The following is a 17,320-nucleotide window of genomic DNA, read 5'->3' as shown; positions in this document are numbered from 1 at the left end:
ATTTTTAACAATAATCAGGATATATAACATACATAAATATATTTTTATAACAATAATATATATCCTTATTTCAAATATATAAAATTTATGCGATAATCAGGATATATAACAATAAATTTCTTTATATAACAATAATCAGGATATAAATTTGACATAAATATATAAAATTTATGCAATAATAAATTTGATATGTCCTGCCCCATTTTTCCGGAAATATATTTGACATAAATAAATTTCTTTCCGTACTCATAACCATATTAAAATAACTCTCATCCATAGTGCATACATATTATGCAAGTTGCATCCGTACCAAACCATATATTACACCAGTTTCATCCGCATGCATACAAAGTTTCATATATATCCATATACTACAATAGTTTCAATACAAGCCATGGTACAAGAAATCATCTTCAAGCATTCCATCAATATAATCCAAGCTTCCCGTGAAGTGAAGGTAATCTGCAAAATGACAAATAAGAAAGTTAGAAGAATAATACTAGATTAAGAAGTGTATATATAGCTTATTTCGGAGAGAAATTAGCTAAGTATATGTCAAATTTCAAATATATGTCAAATTTGAAATAAATTAATTTTATATCAAATAATCAGGATATATAACAATAATATAAATTTCAAATATATCAGCATTTTTAACAATAATCAGGATATATATCTCTACTAATAAAGGGGCAGTTGGTAGCCGGATCTCACCGGTTCAATTTCGTCACCGATTAATTTTTGTCGACCTCTACATGGTTATTTTTCGTCTCTCTTCCCACCAACTGTTTTTTTGGTCTCTCCTTCCACCAAAGGATGGTTTTTTTCGTCTCTACGTTCCCACCGGTTAATTTTCGTCTCCTGATTTTTGACCAGCCACCGGTTTATGTTTCCATCTCCTCCCGCAAAACAAAACTCTTTGCACAAAACAAACGCCAGTCCTCACCCCGCACAGGGTTAGGGTTCCTGCGCCGCCGCTGCCGCGCTGGCGTTTCCGACCGCGCCGTGCTGGAGACCTCTTTCCAGGCGTGCTGGGGCGTGCGCCGTGACAACTAAGTGAACCAACGCCGTCCTCAACCGCCTCCTTCGTGAATCACCGACGTCGTCAATCGCCTCCGTCCATAACTACCGCCGCCGGTTTGAACCAGCGCCGCCGTCAACCGTCGCCGTAACAGCAGCCGTACTTGAATTAGCTATATCTTCGGTTTTCTCTAACTAATCTAGGTATTTGTACATACCTATGTACGCCCTTTTGTCCGAATACATCTGAGCCAGATCTACATATGGTGTCGGATCTACAAAATTTCATACACAAATATATGCCTCAAATCTGCCTTACAGTACATATAGACGTTTTACGAGCGCGGGTGCATCTGGAAATTTCTTCATCTCTTCAACTTTACTCTGCATACAACAAATGACGACTTCCTTTATGAATAGCAGATATGTTTTCAAAATAGTTTTCATCGAAAAAACAACAACAAGGAGAAAGCTTTTTAGCAGGCAACACTGATCTGGTTCAGTTTACCGCTCTTAAGCATGCATTCATTGTAGGTATGGGGAATTCAAAAGCAAGGCTATTGAAGGTGACAACGTTTCAGATGTCTCTACAGGTATATGCTACGCTATGAAGTTATAAGCTCTTCAAAATGAATTGTACCTACAGGTGTATTCATTTCAATCAACTATCCACATTTTATATCGCCTAATGAATGGGTCTTTGTGGTCTCATCCTAGCTAATTTTGTAGTTATTTAATCCTTCCCTACAAGTTAAATATGTACCTTTTACCACTGTTCCGAACCTCATGGATCTTATTCAGTTTAAATAATTTATCCCTTACAACCACATATTTTTGAACTGCCAAATAGTTTTACCTTGCAGCTTATCAGTTCATCTTCCAAATAGGCATCACTTTCCAAAGCATCATGTAATTCATTAATCTTTCCACTGGCATATGATTTACCCAATATCAGAAACCTGCAGGCACGGGCACTTAAGTCAACCCATATTTCAAATTGTGATGCAATGGTGCTCCAGTCGCACAGATAAAAACTTTCTGAATACAATAACCTGATCTACGGCTTCCTTGCAAAGTAGCATTTTATTTTTTACTTGCAGTATGCAAATATTTGCGCTAAGAGTATTATACACCATGTTAACTGCGACCTATGAAACATAACAGTAAGGGAGAAATATTACAGATTCATATATCTGAAAATTTTCAAGGGTGGCCAGTATTTTTGTCAGGTTGGGCTGGTCTTGAGCATTGTCTTCCAAGCAAGAGTATGCTAATTGCACCAGAAGTACGAGCCTTGTCTGCGAAGGAGGAATCCATCACAAACATGAAGTCCCTTTGTCTCATATTGTCAAGTGCCTATTAGAACAGAGCCAAGTCAATCCTTTCCATAGATAATGTTCAAAGTAACATACCAGTAGTCATATATTACTTCTAATGAGAAGACACTGGTGTAATTCCACAGCAAAAGTAGTTTCTGTAATTATGTTGATGGAATAGCTATTGTCGGAAATGTACAGGATCTGATTGAGCTGCCCATTCATTGTAGATATGGTGAATTCAAATAGCAAGGCTACTGAAGATGACAAAGTTTCATATGTAGCTACAGGTATATGCTACGCTATGAAGTTTACCTACAGGTGTATGCATTTGAATCAACTTTCATAATTTTTTCCGCTAAGATCCTGAACTTGATTCGCACATCAATACCATAAACTAAATGGAGACAAAAATGCAGGTAAGGGAAACAATGGTAACTTATTAAATATGTAACATCAATCTTTACTGATGTCTTGGAATGATTAGTATCGGCTGTGATTACCGATTAACTTGACGAGGAATGGGCCTATGGCCTTATGCGAACCACTCGAAAAATATTATGAGAGGAATCCCAGAATGTAGATGTGGTGGACAATCTCCATGCAGCCTGCTCAACATATAATCTGGAGCCTTTGTGGTCTCATCCGAGCTAATTTTGTAGTTATTTATTCGTTGCCTAGAACTATCACATAGTATTCATTAGAAAATCATGAAGATTAATAGTGAACAACATAAAACTATAAATAACAAAAAAATAATGGTAGGATTTCTCTAACAACTTGCTACATATATGTTAGTATCTCTACTCCTAAAGTGGCAGTTGCAAGCTTCTTATACTGCCAAATGAACAGGTGATTTTATAGATCAAGGCATGCATGCTGATGATGACGATGCTGATCAAATTAATATAGATGTGGCAAATGTTGATGAATACAACGCAAATGGCATAGCCGTACATGACAATGATGACAATGAATACTCTACTGGACCAGGTATTTGTTTCGCTATAAAGTTCAGATGTTCATTTATACCGCCTACTTGTATGGGCCTTTGTGGTCTCGTCCGAGCTAATTTTGTAGTTATTTTAATCATTGCGTACAAGTTAAATATGTAGCTTTTACCAATGTTCTGAACCTCATGTATCTGATTCATTTTACAGTTCATAGTCATGCAAAATGATGGAACTGATAGGGCTGACCATTCATTGTAGGTGTGGGGAATTCAAAAAGCAAGGCTACTGAAGATGACATAGTTTCAGATGTAGCTGCAGGTATATGCTACGTTATGAAGTTAAGCTCTTCGAAAATATTATGCTACATGTCTCATCCGAAGCTAGAAAATTTAAAGATGCCAAATATAATGATTTACTAAAAAACAATATACATCTATAATCATTAGCATAGTTCTTGCATAATATGTTTTTGAGGATGATGGAGTATCTCTTGCTGAAATAGCCACCCCAACTAACATGATAGGAGGAGCTGTCTTGGATAATAGCAAAGAAACAAGACAAATACCGGGAATTGGCCGCAAAAAGGCTCCTACTGACGAACAAAGGCATCGTATAAACGCAAAGAGGCGGGATTCTTATCTGAAGAAGAAAGATATGCTTAACCCAGACGAGAAGACAACTCACCAATCGACGACAGGTAAGATTGTGATATGTTTCGTCATTCTTTTTAGTATGAAAATGTGCTGCCTTATTCTGGAATGCTAACTCTCATGTCCCAGGCCTCTTTAATGATATCACGAATGTTCATCAACCTTGCCATGTGATTGGAGGTACACTTTTTGAAACCAAGCTATGGGTTTTCTTATGTAGGTTGTTGATGGATGATAAAAATTTATGTTTCATCTTTATGATAGCACTACATGCGTTATTTTTCGTATGACACCAGGAGCTGACATGGAAAGTATTAAACAAACAAGGCAGACACCGGCAATTGGACGCAATGAAATGTTGAGTTACGAGAAAAATAAGCTTATAACCTCAAACATGCAAGCTTGTGATGATGCATCGTTGTCATTATCATGTACCCTTAATCAAGATGAAAATGTGGATCCCCTTACGATATCAGGTAGCCTTCTCATCTATTTTAAGTTTCAACCTAATGATAAAGCATTATACATGGGTACTGTCTTTTTAGTAAAATGGATTGTTTCCTTTGTTCAAATAGCTAACCCAACTAATATGACACACCAACTAACATCACAGGAGGAGCTGTCTTGAACAATAGCAAAGAAACAAGACAAATACCTCCAACTGTCCGCAAAAACACTTTGACTGAAGAACAAAGGGAACATATAAACGCAAAGAGGCGGGCTTCTTATCGGAAGAAAAAAGATATGCTTAACCCAGACGAGAAGACAACTCACCAAATGATGACAAGTAAGATTGTGATATGTTTTGGTCATTCTTTTTAGTATGAAAACTGTGGTCTCATCCGGGAATGCTGACTCTCATGTCACAGGGCTCTTTAATGATATCACGACTGTTCATCAACCTTGCCATGTGATAGGAGGTACACTTTTTGAAAACATGCTATGGGTTTTCTTATGTAGGTTGTTGATGGACGATAAAAATTTATGTTTCATCTTCATGATAGTACCACATGCGTTAATTTTCGTATGACACCAGGAGGTGACATGGAAAATATTAAACAACCAAGGCAAACACCGCTTATTGGACGCAATGAAATGTTGAGTGACAGAAAAAATAAGCTTGTAACCTCAAACGTGCAAGCTTGTTATGATGCATCGTTGTCATTATCAAGTACCCTTAATCAAGATGAAAATGTGGATCCCCTTACGATATCAGGTAGCCTTCTCATCTATTTTAAGTTTCAACCTAATGATAAAGCATTGTACATGGGTACTGTCTTTTTAGTAAAATGGATTGTTTCCTTTGTTCAAATAGCTAACCCAACTAATATGACACACCAACTAACATCACAGGAGGAGCTGTCTTGAACAATAGCAAAGAAACAAGACAAATACCTCCAATTGTCCGCAAAAACACCTTGACTGAAGAACAAAGGGAACATATAAACGCAAAGAGGCGGGCTTCTTATCGGAAGAAAAAAGATATGCTTAACCCAGACGAGAAGACAACTCACCAAACGACGACAAGTAAGATTGTGATATGTTTTGGTCATTCTTTTTAGTATGAAAATGTGCTGCCTTATTCTGGAATGCTGACTCTCATGTCACAGGGCTCTTTAATGATATCACGAATGTTCATCAACCTTGACATGTGATAGGAGGTACACTTTTTGAAAACAGTCTATGGGTTCTCTTATGTAGGTTGTTGATGGACGATAAAAATTTATGTTTCATCATTATGATAGTACCACATGCGTTAATTTTCGTATGACACCAGGAGGTGACATGGAAAATATTAAACAACCAAGGCAGACACCGCCAATTGGACGCAATGAAATGTTGAGTAACAGAAAAAATAAGCTTGTAACCTCAAACATGCAAGCTTGTTATGATGCATCGTTGTCATTATCATGTACCCTTAATCAAGATGAAAATGTGGATCCCCTTACGATATCAGGTAGCCTTCTTATCTATTTTAAGTTTCAACCTAATGAGTTAGCATTGTACATGGGTACTGTCTTTTTAGTAAGATGGATTGTTTCCTTTGTTCATATAGCTAACCCAACTAATATGACACAAGAAGCTGTCTTGAATAACACCAAGGAAACAAGGCAGATACCTCCAGTTGGGCTAAAAAAATTGACGGACGAACAAAGAGAGCATATAAACGCAAAGAGGCGGGCTTCTTATCGAAAGAAAAGAGATATGCTTATAGGAGATGAAAATCTTGCTCCACATACAATGACAAGTAAGCTTGTGATATGTTTGTGAATATCGTAATGATTTATGAAATGTCATTATTTTTGCATATGTTTTCATTGTATTGTATAACCATCCAACCCAGCTAGCTGTGGTGTTACATCATCCTCACATGACGATGCAGCGTTGTCATTATCAACTACACTCAATCATTATGAAAATGTGTCTCCCCTTACTATATCAGGTAGCGTTGTTAACTATTTTATGTTTCATCCTAATGATGTAGCATTGCACTTGAACAGGGGTTGTCTTGGATAACACCAAAGAAATTAGGCTAATACGTCCAGGTGGATGCAATAAAAACTTGACTGTCGAAAAAGGGAGCAGATAAATGCAAAAAGACGGGCTTCTTATCAGAAGAAAAGAGAGATGCTTATCGAAGATGAAAAACTTACTCTCCATACGATATCAAGTAAGATTGTACTAACATCTTTTTACTTCCGAAGTCCCAAATGTTTAACAACGCCCGCTCTATATCTTGTAAATAATGAATTGATGAACATGTCATCTCACTTGATGATGCATCATCGCGTTCTTCAGCTACACTAAAGACTGATGAAAAACTGACACCCCTTACGGTATCAGGTAATTTTATACCATGCTATATGTTTCCTGACAATGATTTACCGTACTTTGACTATATTCAAGTTTCTTCATTATATTTGAAAATAATTCGAGATGAATGATGACATATTATTGTTGAACCAGACAACCCAATTAGCTCCAGCTATACATCCTTCTCAACTGATGATGCAATGTTTCGTGCTTCAAACACACTCGCATGTGATGACATTCATGAGGAATATCTAGCTCGCCATATACTACATTCTTCCATTACACCTGAAGTTGTGTTCAATAGCACCAGTGATTTTGAATCAGCAAACCCTACTAACTACAACATTGCATCATTATTGACTGATGATGAAAATTTGCCTCCATCAAGTTCACAATATGATAGTGTTCGTCATAAAACCCTAGCCAAGAGGACTTACGATAAAGAGCGCAATTCTAAATTAACAATCGAGCAGAAGGATCATGATAACGCAAGGAGACGAGATGGTAAACAGAAGAAACGGGAAGAGGGCACAATCAATGTTCAAGAGCAAAATCAAAGGCAACGAGAGACACGCATGGAGCGCCGGAAAATTATGACTTCCGATGAGAAGGTGCGGTCAAGTGCAAAGAGAAAGGGAAATTACCATAGAATTAAAAACACCCCATCCATAGAATCTATCGCAATGCCACGGCCAGATGTTCTGGCTCTATCTGATTCCGCCCCATCAATTACCATCCCGTCTTACACCGTCGGAACTGATGGTAAAAATTTGTTATTGTCACAATCTTTAGAACAAAATTTCGCTTTACCCTCTTTTGCTTACTATCTCTACGATGTTGCAGAAGATATGGGGGCATTCATAAACACCATCGTGGACGATGATACGATATCATCCTCCTTCATTGATGATGAGTATTATCTGTTTCGCTCGCAAGGTATCTTCTATGGTGAATTAGGAGATAGTTTGACTTTTTTGAAATATCTGTTTATGCTGCTCTAAGTGCAGTGTTTGAACAAATGCAAATAGGATTCGATGATGATAGCCATGATGGAGATGAAGTCACGAACATGTCTAGCGCTGAGTCTGTTGACATTGATCCGTTCGACTTTGTCTACTCAAACCTCCCAGATAGAACACACATCCTGAAGCACGCCAAGAACTGCGACCACTGCAAGGCCAAGAAGTTTGAGTCTGAGACCGACGGTTTCTGTTGTCGCAATGGGCAGATTGAGCTCAAGGAACCAGATCCCATCCCCGAGCTAATGAGGCTTTGGTCCAGCATGGATGCAGACTCTAGACACTTTCGGGAAAACATACGATTCTTTAATGGACACTTCGCGTTCACAACCCTTGGCGTCAACCTCGATGAAAACTACACAAACATGAAGTCTGGTGTGTACACTTTCAGGGCGCACGACACCATCTACCACAACGTGCATTCCTTCGGGCCAAGCTCACGTCCAGAACATCTCCAGCTGTACTTCTATGATGACAACCCAAACCTGACCCATCGCAAGGCTGCCACCAAACAATTGGACCAGAATGTCGTCAAGGTGTTAGTGGACATACTACGTGCAAACCCGTACTCACAACAATTTAGGAGTTTGGGTGCACACAAGGATCACCTCGATGATTACAGGATAGACCTCAACACCGACCAGAGGCTTGACCAACGGAGATATAATAGGCTAGTGTCATCAGAGGTAGCTGCAATCTGGGTCGAGGGCGCCGACGTAGCGAAAAGGTTTGATCGTAGCATTACACTTTTCGGTAATGATAATCACAGGCACAATATAGGTGTCACTGATGGCTCTTACAACCCGTTGTACTATCCCCTATTCTACCCTTGTGGGGAGCTCGGTTGGCATCCAAAACTGCCTAAATGTAATGTCCCTTGGGAGGTTGTACAGCAACCAAGAAGGTGGCATGATAATGAGGAGGATGCAGGTAGCCTTTTTCTTTATTATGTTATTATGAAAATAATATAAGGCTCATATGTATACTAACTAAAGGTGCTACATTACCTGTTGCAAAGGGTAATAGCAGGTTATGCTTGTCCGTGAGAGACTACTACTATTACAGACTGCAGACACGAACTGCTATATTCAATCCCATACTTTGTGGAGCAAGATTGCTCCAGCAATGGGTGGTCGACATGTACATCAAGATAGAGAGTTGTAGGTTGAGATGGTACATAAAGAACCAAACAAAGATCCATGCCGACCTTTATAAAGGAGTTGTTGATGCTATCACTTCTGGGGAGACACGAGCGAGCGCTGTCGGAGTAAGGATAGTGCTCCCTGGAACGTACCCTGGTGGCGACCGTGACATGAAACGGAGGCATATGGATGCCATGTCAATTGTCCATACATATGGGAAGCCTGACATCTTCTTGACCATGACCTGCAACCCTAAATGGGAAGAGATATCGAACGAGCTGCTTCCTGGTCAGACAGCTCAGGACCGACCTGACCTTGTGGCTCGCATGTTTTATGGCAAGCTAGAGGCTATGAAAGAGTTGTTGTTCAAAAATCATATCCTGGGTGTTGTTGTTGCGTATGTATACGTAGTCGAGTTCCAAAAAAGAGGCCTCCCCCACGCACACTTTCTGTTGATCATGGATGCATCATATAATCTCGTCGTCCCGGAGCAATACGACCGAGTCATTTCCGTTGAGCTCCCGGACAAGCATAAGTATCCAGAACTCTATGCCTTGGTGGTCAAACATATGATGCATGGTCCATGCGGTGCTCTCAGCCCCAATAATGTGTGCATGCAACAAAACAAGTGCAAGTGCAGATACCCTCGGGCATTCAATGAAAACACGGCACAGGGCAAGGACTCATACCCAGTTTATCGACGTAGAGACGACGGGCATGGGGCTAAGGTCCGGGGTAAAGTGTTGGAAAACAGGTGGGTAGTGCCTTATAACCCTTACCTTTTGCAGATGTTCAATTGCCACATCAACGTCGAGGTCTGCTCGAGCATAAAGGCCATCAAATACCTCTACAAGTACATATACAAGGGCCACGATAGGGCTTCTTTCAGCATCGACCAGCCGGACACCGATGGAATCATTGATGAGATCAAAAGATATGTCGACGCGAGGTGGGTTACTCCTCCGGAGGCCATGTGGAGAATATTTGGCTTCTCTTTATGGGGGAACTCCCCGTCTGTCCTACAGTTGCCTCTTCATCTTCCGAATATGCACAGGGTGGCATTCAATGAGCAAGCTGACTTGACCAATGTCCTCGCCTCTGAGAGTGCTTCAAAATCCATGTTGACGGAGTATTTCAAGGCTAACCAAGACCACCCGTGGGCTAGGCATATATTATACAAGGATTTTCCTGGGAGCTTCACATGGTAGAGAACAAAGTATTGGAAGCCACGGGTGGAACGTTATCAAATAGGGCAGATCGTGTCTGCCAATCCGGCCGAGGGGGAGCCATACCATCTGCGTGTAATACTAAACCATGTCGCGGGCAAGACATCCTTCGAAGACATGCTCATCGTGGATGGCATTCTATGTGGTAGCTTTCGTGAGGCTGCAGAGAGGTTGGGACTCATTGAGGCAAACAACACGCTTGACGATTGTCTTACTGAGGCGTAGCAGTGGGCGATGCCTTGTTCGCTCAGGAGGCTTTTTGCAACAATCTTGGTGCATTGCGAGCCAGGCGATGTGCGCGGTTTATGGGATAGGCACTTTGAGCCTATGTGTGATGACTATCGTCGAGCACACAAGTGTACAAATGATGTGGAGCAGATGGTGTTGTTGGATATTAGAGGTATATTGCAGTCCATGGGGAAAGACATTGTAGATTTCGCTCTTCCGTGCATTGACGATGAGTTCGACCCGACCAATGGCGAGGCAAGAGAGGTGATTGAGGAGTCCACCGTCGAGTTTGACGTGAACGACACAAAATTGGCTTCGTCACTAAACTTGGAGTAGAGGGTTGCATACGACGAGATACTAGCAGTAGTTGACCGCAGTGATGGAGGTGTATTCTTTGTTGATGGCCCACGAGGTACATGGAAGACCTTTTTGTACAGGGCGCTACTCACCAAGGTTCGGAGCAAGGGCAACATCGCTATCGCTACCGCGACTTCTGGCATCGCCGCTTCTATCATGCCTGGAGGAAGGACTGCCCACTCGAGGTTCAAGATCCCATTGAGTTGCGATGATGGTGCCTCATGCAGCTTCGCCAAGCAGAGTGGGACCGCAAAGCTACTAAGGATGGCTTCGTTGATACTATGGGATGAGGCCACCATGACTAAGCGATAGGCGGTCGAGGCACTTGACAATAGCATGCGCGACATCATGGGAAGACGGGACCGACCCTTCGGAGGAAAGATAGTTGTTTTCAGCGGCGACTTCAGGCAGGTGCTGCCGGTCGTCAGGAGGGGGTCCCACAGTCAGATAATCGATGCAACCCTTCGAAGTTCTCACCTCTGGAAGGGTATGCGACAGCTAAGGCTCGTCACCAACATGAGGGCTCATAATGACACATGGTTTGCGGATTACTTGCTTAGGGTAGGCAATGGCACCGAGGAAGCTAACAATCATGGCAACATACAGCTCCGTGAAGATATTTGTGTGCCATCTACAGGCGAGATGAACGACATAGAGAAGTTGATTGACCATGTGTTTCCTGGTCTAGATGAAAACATGTCTGATCGCAATTACATGACTTGTCATGCAATCCTCTCCACCACAAACGACAACGTTGACAAGATAAACTTACGCATGATAGATCGTTTTAAGGGTGAAGAAGTAATATACCATAGCTTTGATAGTGCAGAGGACGACCCGTATGGCTACTACGCTCCTGAGTTCCTGAACGGATTGACCCCCAACGGGCTTCCTCCACATGCACTCAAATTGAAGCTGAACTGCCCTGTCATACTTTTGAGGAACATTGATCTGGCTAATGGACTATGTAATGGCACGAGGCTTGTTGTTCGAGGTTTCGAGAGGAACGCCATTGATGCAGAAATCATGATTGGACAACATGCTGGTAGGAGGGTATTCCTTCCTCGGATACCCCTATGCCCATCTGACAACGACATGTTTCCATTCAAGTTCAAGAGGAAGCAATTTTCTTTAAGGCTTAGCTTTGCTATGACAATTAACAAGGTGCAAGGACAGACCATCCCGATTGTCGGTGTGTACCTACCTAACCCGGTGTTCTCTCATGGTCAACTTTATGTCGCGCTGTCTCGAGCCACCGCGAAGAGAAACATAAAGATCCTCATTGAGAAGGAGAAGGACAAGGGAAAGAAATAGACCAATAAATCAAATAAGCGAAAAAGACCCACGCTATGCTTACAAAGGACAATGAAGAATATCGTCTACAAGGAAGTCCTTACAGGCTGAAGTTTAATGTTTCTGTGCTTTTCTCTTATTTCTCCTTTCCGTTTTATTTTCATATATTGTTAGTGCATTTAGATTTCATGAAAAAAATTAGTCAATAATTATCTAATGTGTATGCTGCTGCACTAACTTTCATGATTAAAAAGTTATCAATTGTGATTAAATAGTTCTGGTTGAGCATATAATTCAAAAAATGGTCGAGTCAAAGTGGAAGAGTGCCAATGCACTAGGGATAGGGAGAAGGTGTGACCTGTGTAGAAAATTTACATCGTTATAGAATCCATGCATATATCTTCTCCCGAAAATGACTTTTTTGTAATGAACCCAATGGAGGAGTAACCTGATAGAGCCAACAGTAATTGTTATTTGCTTATAGATAATTTATCACAAGAAACTAAAAACTTAGGCTGCGCATGTGTTTAACCCAAGCATGCACATCAAACTGACTTTGCACCGTGTTCAGGCATCTCATAGCGAAGTATTATTTCAGTACCTCAACACCTACAGTTTTTACCATAAAAAACCTCATAGTACAAAAGCATGAGAAAAAAAACTTTTGAAGGAGAATGTTCATAGGAAGAGTCTATTGTAGCATGTGCAAATTGTACTTCCTATTATACCATGGTGTTCACAGTACTATTTTTTATGCATTTCTTATGTTATGTATAATATGTTACGATCAGCGTTCTCAGCAATTCATTGAAGGATGTAAACTAAGAAGTCAAAGGCATATAAGATATAACAGTAGTCACGTTATGTGAAGGAAACTGACTGGGAGTGACCAACCTTACCTCAGGTAACTTCAATGATGTATAACTCCTCTTATGCCTTGAATCTTCCGTACAAGCAATATAAAAGAGGATTGTGGTATCCAGTCCAATCATCTGCAGCGGACAAAGTTTTGTGAAAGTAGGCTAGCATTTTGTATATGATTAAATTACTTTGTCCCTTAACAACATGAATAAACTGTGATATTTAGTTATTCATAGAAATATATGTGAGCATCTTATTAAATGAATAATACTCTTAAGGCAAGAATAACAGTTTATGATGCTGATCGTACGTGGAGAATACAGAGATTGGCCATGCAGTCTTCAGTGCCTGATAGGTTATCAATTTTATTTTCGGCGGCTTCGTGAAGATGGGTCAGATATGTTACTTCAGCAAATTAACCTTCCTAACTAAAATACAGTACACCACTCATTTCAGATTTCCACCACAATATTGGCAAACATCGCTTGCAGCTTTGTGTTCATCGGTTACCGTATTTTAGTTACATGAACATAGGTTAATTCCAAATGTTTTCGTCAGTGGAATACAATGCAAGAATTCCATTCCCAAAATGTTGGACAATTTTTTTTGCTATATATCAACTATGCATAATACACTAATGAGTGCAACAGTGTGACAGATGGACGAGACCGATGAGATACACTATCAAGAACAAACGATTTTAATTCTCTAACGAAGTATGAATAGAGAAATTGTAGCCAGACAACTTACCGTAAGCATGATCTCCCACATGGCAAAATCATTAACTCCTTCTGATAAGACCAGCCAAAAAGCATAGACAGATGCCAAGAAAACGCCAATCTACATAAATTCCTTGCAAAGCAACAGAAAATACTGATCAATTACTGGTTAGTCTCATCCAGATAGAAGGACACAAATGTGTGCACTGCTGAACCAAATATTGAATTCAAAGAGGATACATGAAGCAACAAAGCGACTTCATTACCATATATCAATGTGTGCACCGCCGACAAAACAATCACGATTTATTCATGGAGCTTGAATAAATTTTCAAGTGTCTCCTATAACTATTTTTTAAAGGTGGATAATAAATCTTTAAATGTTTGAATCTGGTACCATAAAAATTAAATCTTCTACACTTGGAAAGAGATATCGCATTCATTATAAAACACACAATTAATGATAGACTACGTTGACTGCTTATCAGATGGTATTGTGGATGTCCGAGATATATTTTATCATGATATCTAGAAAGGATATTAATTAAAACATGCAATTAATGATACAATCTGGTGCTTCCATCTATACAAATCATTCATTGATGTACAACTGGAAAGTCTTATAGCAATTTTGGTGCATAATCATATATAGAAAACATGAGATGCATCAATATTTTGATACAATCTGCAACTTCCATATATACAGAATTTTCCCGCAGTCCTTTAGGCTTCCAAAAATGCCCATCACCACTATATATATAAGTCTCCATCATTGTACATAGGATCATCTCCTCTTTGGCACCCTCTCCTCCACGATTATGGTAATCTCATACAGGTTGACGACCTCAAGGAGAGTGATGGCGTCGCCACCATTTCCTGTCATCCCTCGTCCCATCACCCCCCAATTAACAGGCATGAAAAAATTGAGCTGCTTGTACGCCAGTTTGCCAACACCGCTGAATTTTGTTTGTCGTTCATGAGGTTTATTCTATACACAGGAACTTGACATTTCGTCGCGTCCAGATGGAGCATATATACCAGAATTGTTGGACCATTCGTGCAATGGTCCAATGGAAGGCACAAATCAAAGAGAATTCCATGGGAAACATATACCTTCAATGCATACTACTGGATCAGGAAGTAAGGCATTGCTCATCACTATTTCATAGCATATATTTTGCTGTACACATTTGATAAACGATTTTATTTGCTGATTATGTTGATGATTCGTATATTGCTTTAGGGGACAAAAATGGAAGCCATTGCGTTCAACAATCAAGTTGTTCGTTTCAACACCATTCTTCAAACCGACATGTCCTATGAATTCACTCGTGTAGGATTTAACCCCACTGAAATGGCAGTTGTACATTTCTTGTATCTAGACATGGAGTTTATCATGACACTAGATAGTAGGACTGTGGTTATGATTTCGGCGCACAGGATATCAACGACAATTTGTCCATTGTGTTTCCCACAATTTGGGGCCATCTACTCACTACAAGACAAACGCATAACTGGTGCATTTTTTTATCTTTGTTCTTGCATATTTTGTTATAGAACTCAGGGTCTCATTCTGATTAAATCTTCGCAGATGTTATTGCTATTGTTGCCTATCTTAGTAAGATACAAACTCTATGGGATCCAATATATGATAGACATGTCCCTTTGCTCGAAATTGGCCTCATGAACTTTCGGTGAGAGTCGTTTATAATATGAGATTTACATATGCTTTTTTGAGTTAATTGTTGCAAACATAAACTAAAATTTGTTTTTGTCTGTAGACGTCAGATAATTTTCCTACGCATATATGACGAGCAGGTTGGCCGTCAATTTTACCATTTGCGACGCAGCGTAAATCAGTTCGAAAAAAATATCAATTACTTACATACAGTTTAATCGGAGGCGTCAATGCTTGCAAACTATGCGGGAGAGCACGTTCACCTATTCTCCTAATATTGATCATGAGGGTCATCATCTACAAGGCAGGTGTTGCATACTATTTCAAATTTTTGTCTTTATATTTTCTTGTACAATACTATGTCATTAATATCACTAACACTTATTTTTATTTGTAGATATCCATGAAGCCGGTCTCATGACACTTGACCAAACACGTGCCTACGTCAACAATATTGTCATGGCTAGGAACAATGGACTCTAGAATTATCTTCATGTACTCATTATCACATTTCGTCATTGATGTAAAAAGTCAATCGAAATTGTGAGTTAGGCATCTCGTTGCCAAGTGTCTTCATGTCTTATCTTATGTAATAAAAATGTATGATATTCAATAAAAAAATCTTTGTGTGGTATGTGTTTTGTGCATTCAATATTTTGGTTGGGAAAACCTGAGATAAAAAAACTTGCCTATAAATGATCGACCGATAAAATCGATAAATCGGACGATAAGCCGATTTATCTCTTAATCGTGTGTCGACCGATAAGTTAACGATAATAGACATCCTAAATAGGTGTAATAAATGTACGATATTCAATAAAACAAATCTGTGTGTAGTAGGTGTTTTGGGCATGCAATATTTCGGAACCAACATCTATGTCAGGAAGGATATCAATTACCGTAGACATACTTAATGCCTCTAGATTTTAAGGTAAGGTCAATCAATAGTTTGTTTATTATTTGGAAGGCAAATAAATTTCTATTCCAAGTTATGTGTCAATCAGGATCACAACCCTTCATATAATATCCGTTCGGTCCTATTTCAACGCCCATCTTTGTCCTCACAAATTTCTGAGCACACAACACTATATTTTCACCAATGGATGGTGTGCCGGCACCCCAGGAGGCTGTCCATGCACGAGTGGATGTTCAGCTCCAAATGCACGAGGCATTGCTTGCCCCACTAGCGGATGCATACAACGTGCATGCCGTAGAAGATGCTGTCGACTACATATTTCAATGGATCATAGACGCACAAGAAGATGAGGCATTAAAGTAAGTTATCTTTTCTCCATGTTTTGTTGTAGACCATGTTGTATTACTCTCCTACACAACAGGCTAAATATATGTTCTGTTTTTGTGAGTTGAATCATTCGATAGTTTGAATTAACCACGATATTTTAGATGTGTCCAGCTCACAGCTGTTACCCGTAAGTATGTGCTTAGTTGTGTGCTATATTACTTTTGTAAGCGCGCTCTGTAACAACCAGATCAAAGCAATAAGCAAAATAATCCAAGCTGGACACACCCCTATCGCCAAACAAATATTGATGAATAAAATGTTTCATACCAAATATACTTCTTTCATAAATAACAAAGTATATCTATATTGTAGGTATGGGGAATTCAAAAAGCAAAACTTATATAATTCTGTTATTTTCATGTTATTATCATTAAGCTAACTTTGGTATAAAACAGTGTAATGTTTGTTCATCCACCAAATTTTTAATGAATGTTTATTTTCTCCTATTGGCTAACATTGTTTGGATTTATTTGTGGTACCCTAATGTAGAACAGTACATTTTTTTATCTGTGATACATGTGGCCATGTTTTTTTAGACAGCTAATAGATTGTTACATTAAAAAAGAGCTACCGGATTATCACACATTATTTAGCAGATTTTCAATGGAAGCAACTATTTCACTTATCTTTGCTTTCACTCAATCGTCTTTATTTATTCACGATTTTCATATTTTTGGATAAAGTTATATTTTCAAAATAAGTTCGTTACAATATCCTAATGGTGATGCAGAGATATGTGGA

At 39.5% G+C, this 17,320-nt stretch overlaps 1 long non-coding RNA gene across 1 annotated transcript; it reads left to right on the top strand.

The window, feature by feature from the left end:
* Positions 1–14,339: 14,339 nt before the first annotated feature.
* On the top strand, positions 14,340–15,126 carry LOC123413171. Its single transcript, XR_006613687.1, has 2 exons — positions 14,340–14,738; positions 14,842–15,126. It is a non-coding gene; the product is annotated as an uncharacterized LOC123413171 (long non-coding RNA).
* The last annotated feature ends 2,194 nt before the right edge of the window (positions 15,127–17,320 follow it).

The sequence above is a fragment of the Hordeum vulgare genome, chromosome 7H, assembly GCF_904849725.1.
Source record: "Hordeum vulgare subsp. vulgare chromosome 7H, MorexV3_pseudomolecules_assembly, whole genome shotgun sequence".
In the NCBI taxonomy this organism is placed as follows: Eukaryota; Viridiplantae; Streptophyta; class Magnoliopsida; order Poales; family Poaceae; genus Hordeum; species Hordeum vulgare.
Note: the sequence above shows the minus strand (reverse complement) of the source record. Positions and strands in the feature narration are given on the sequence as shown.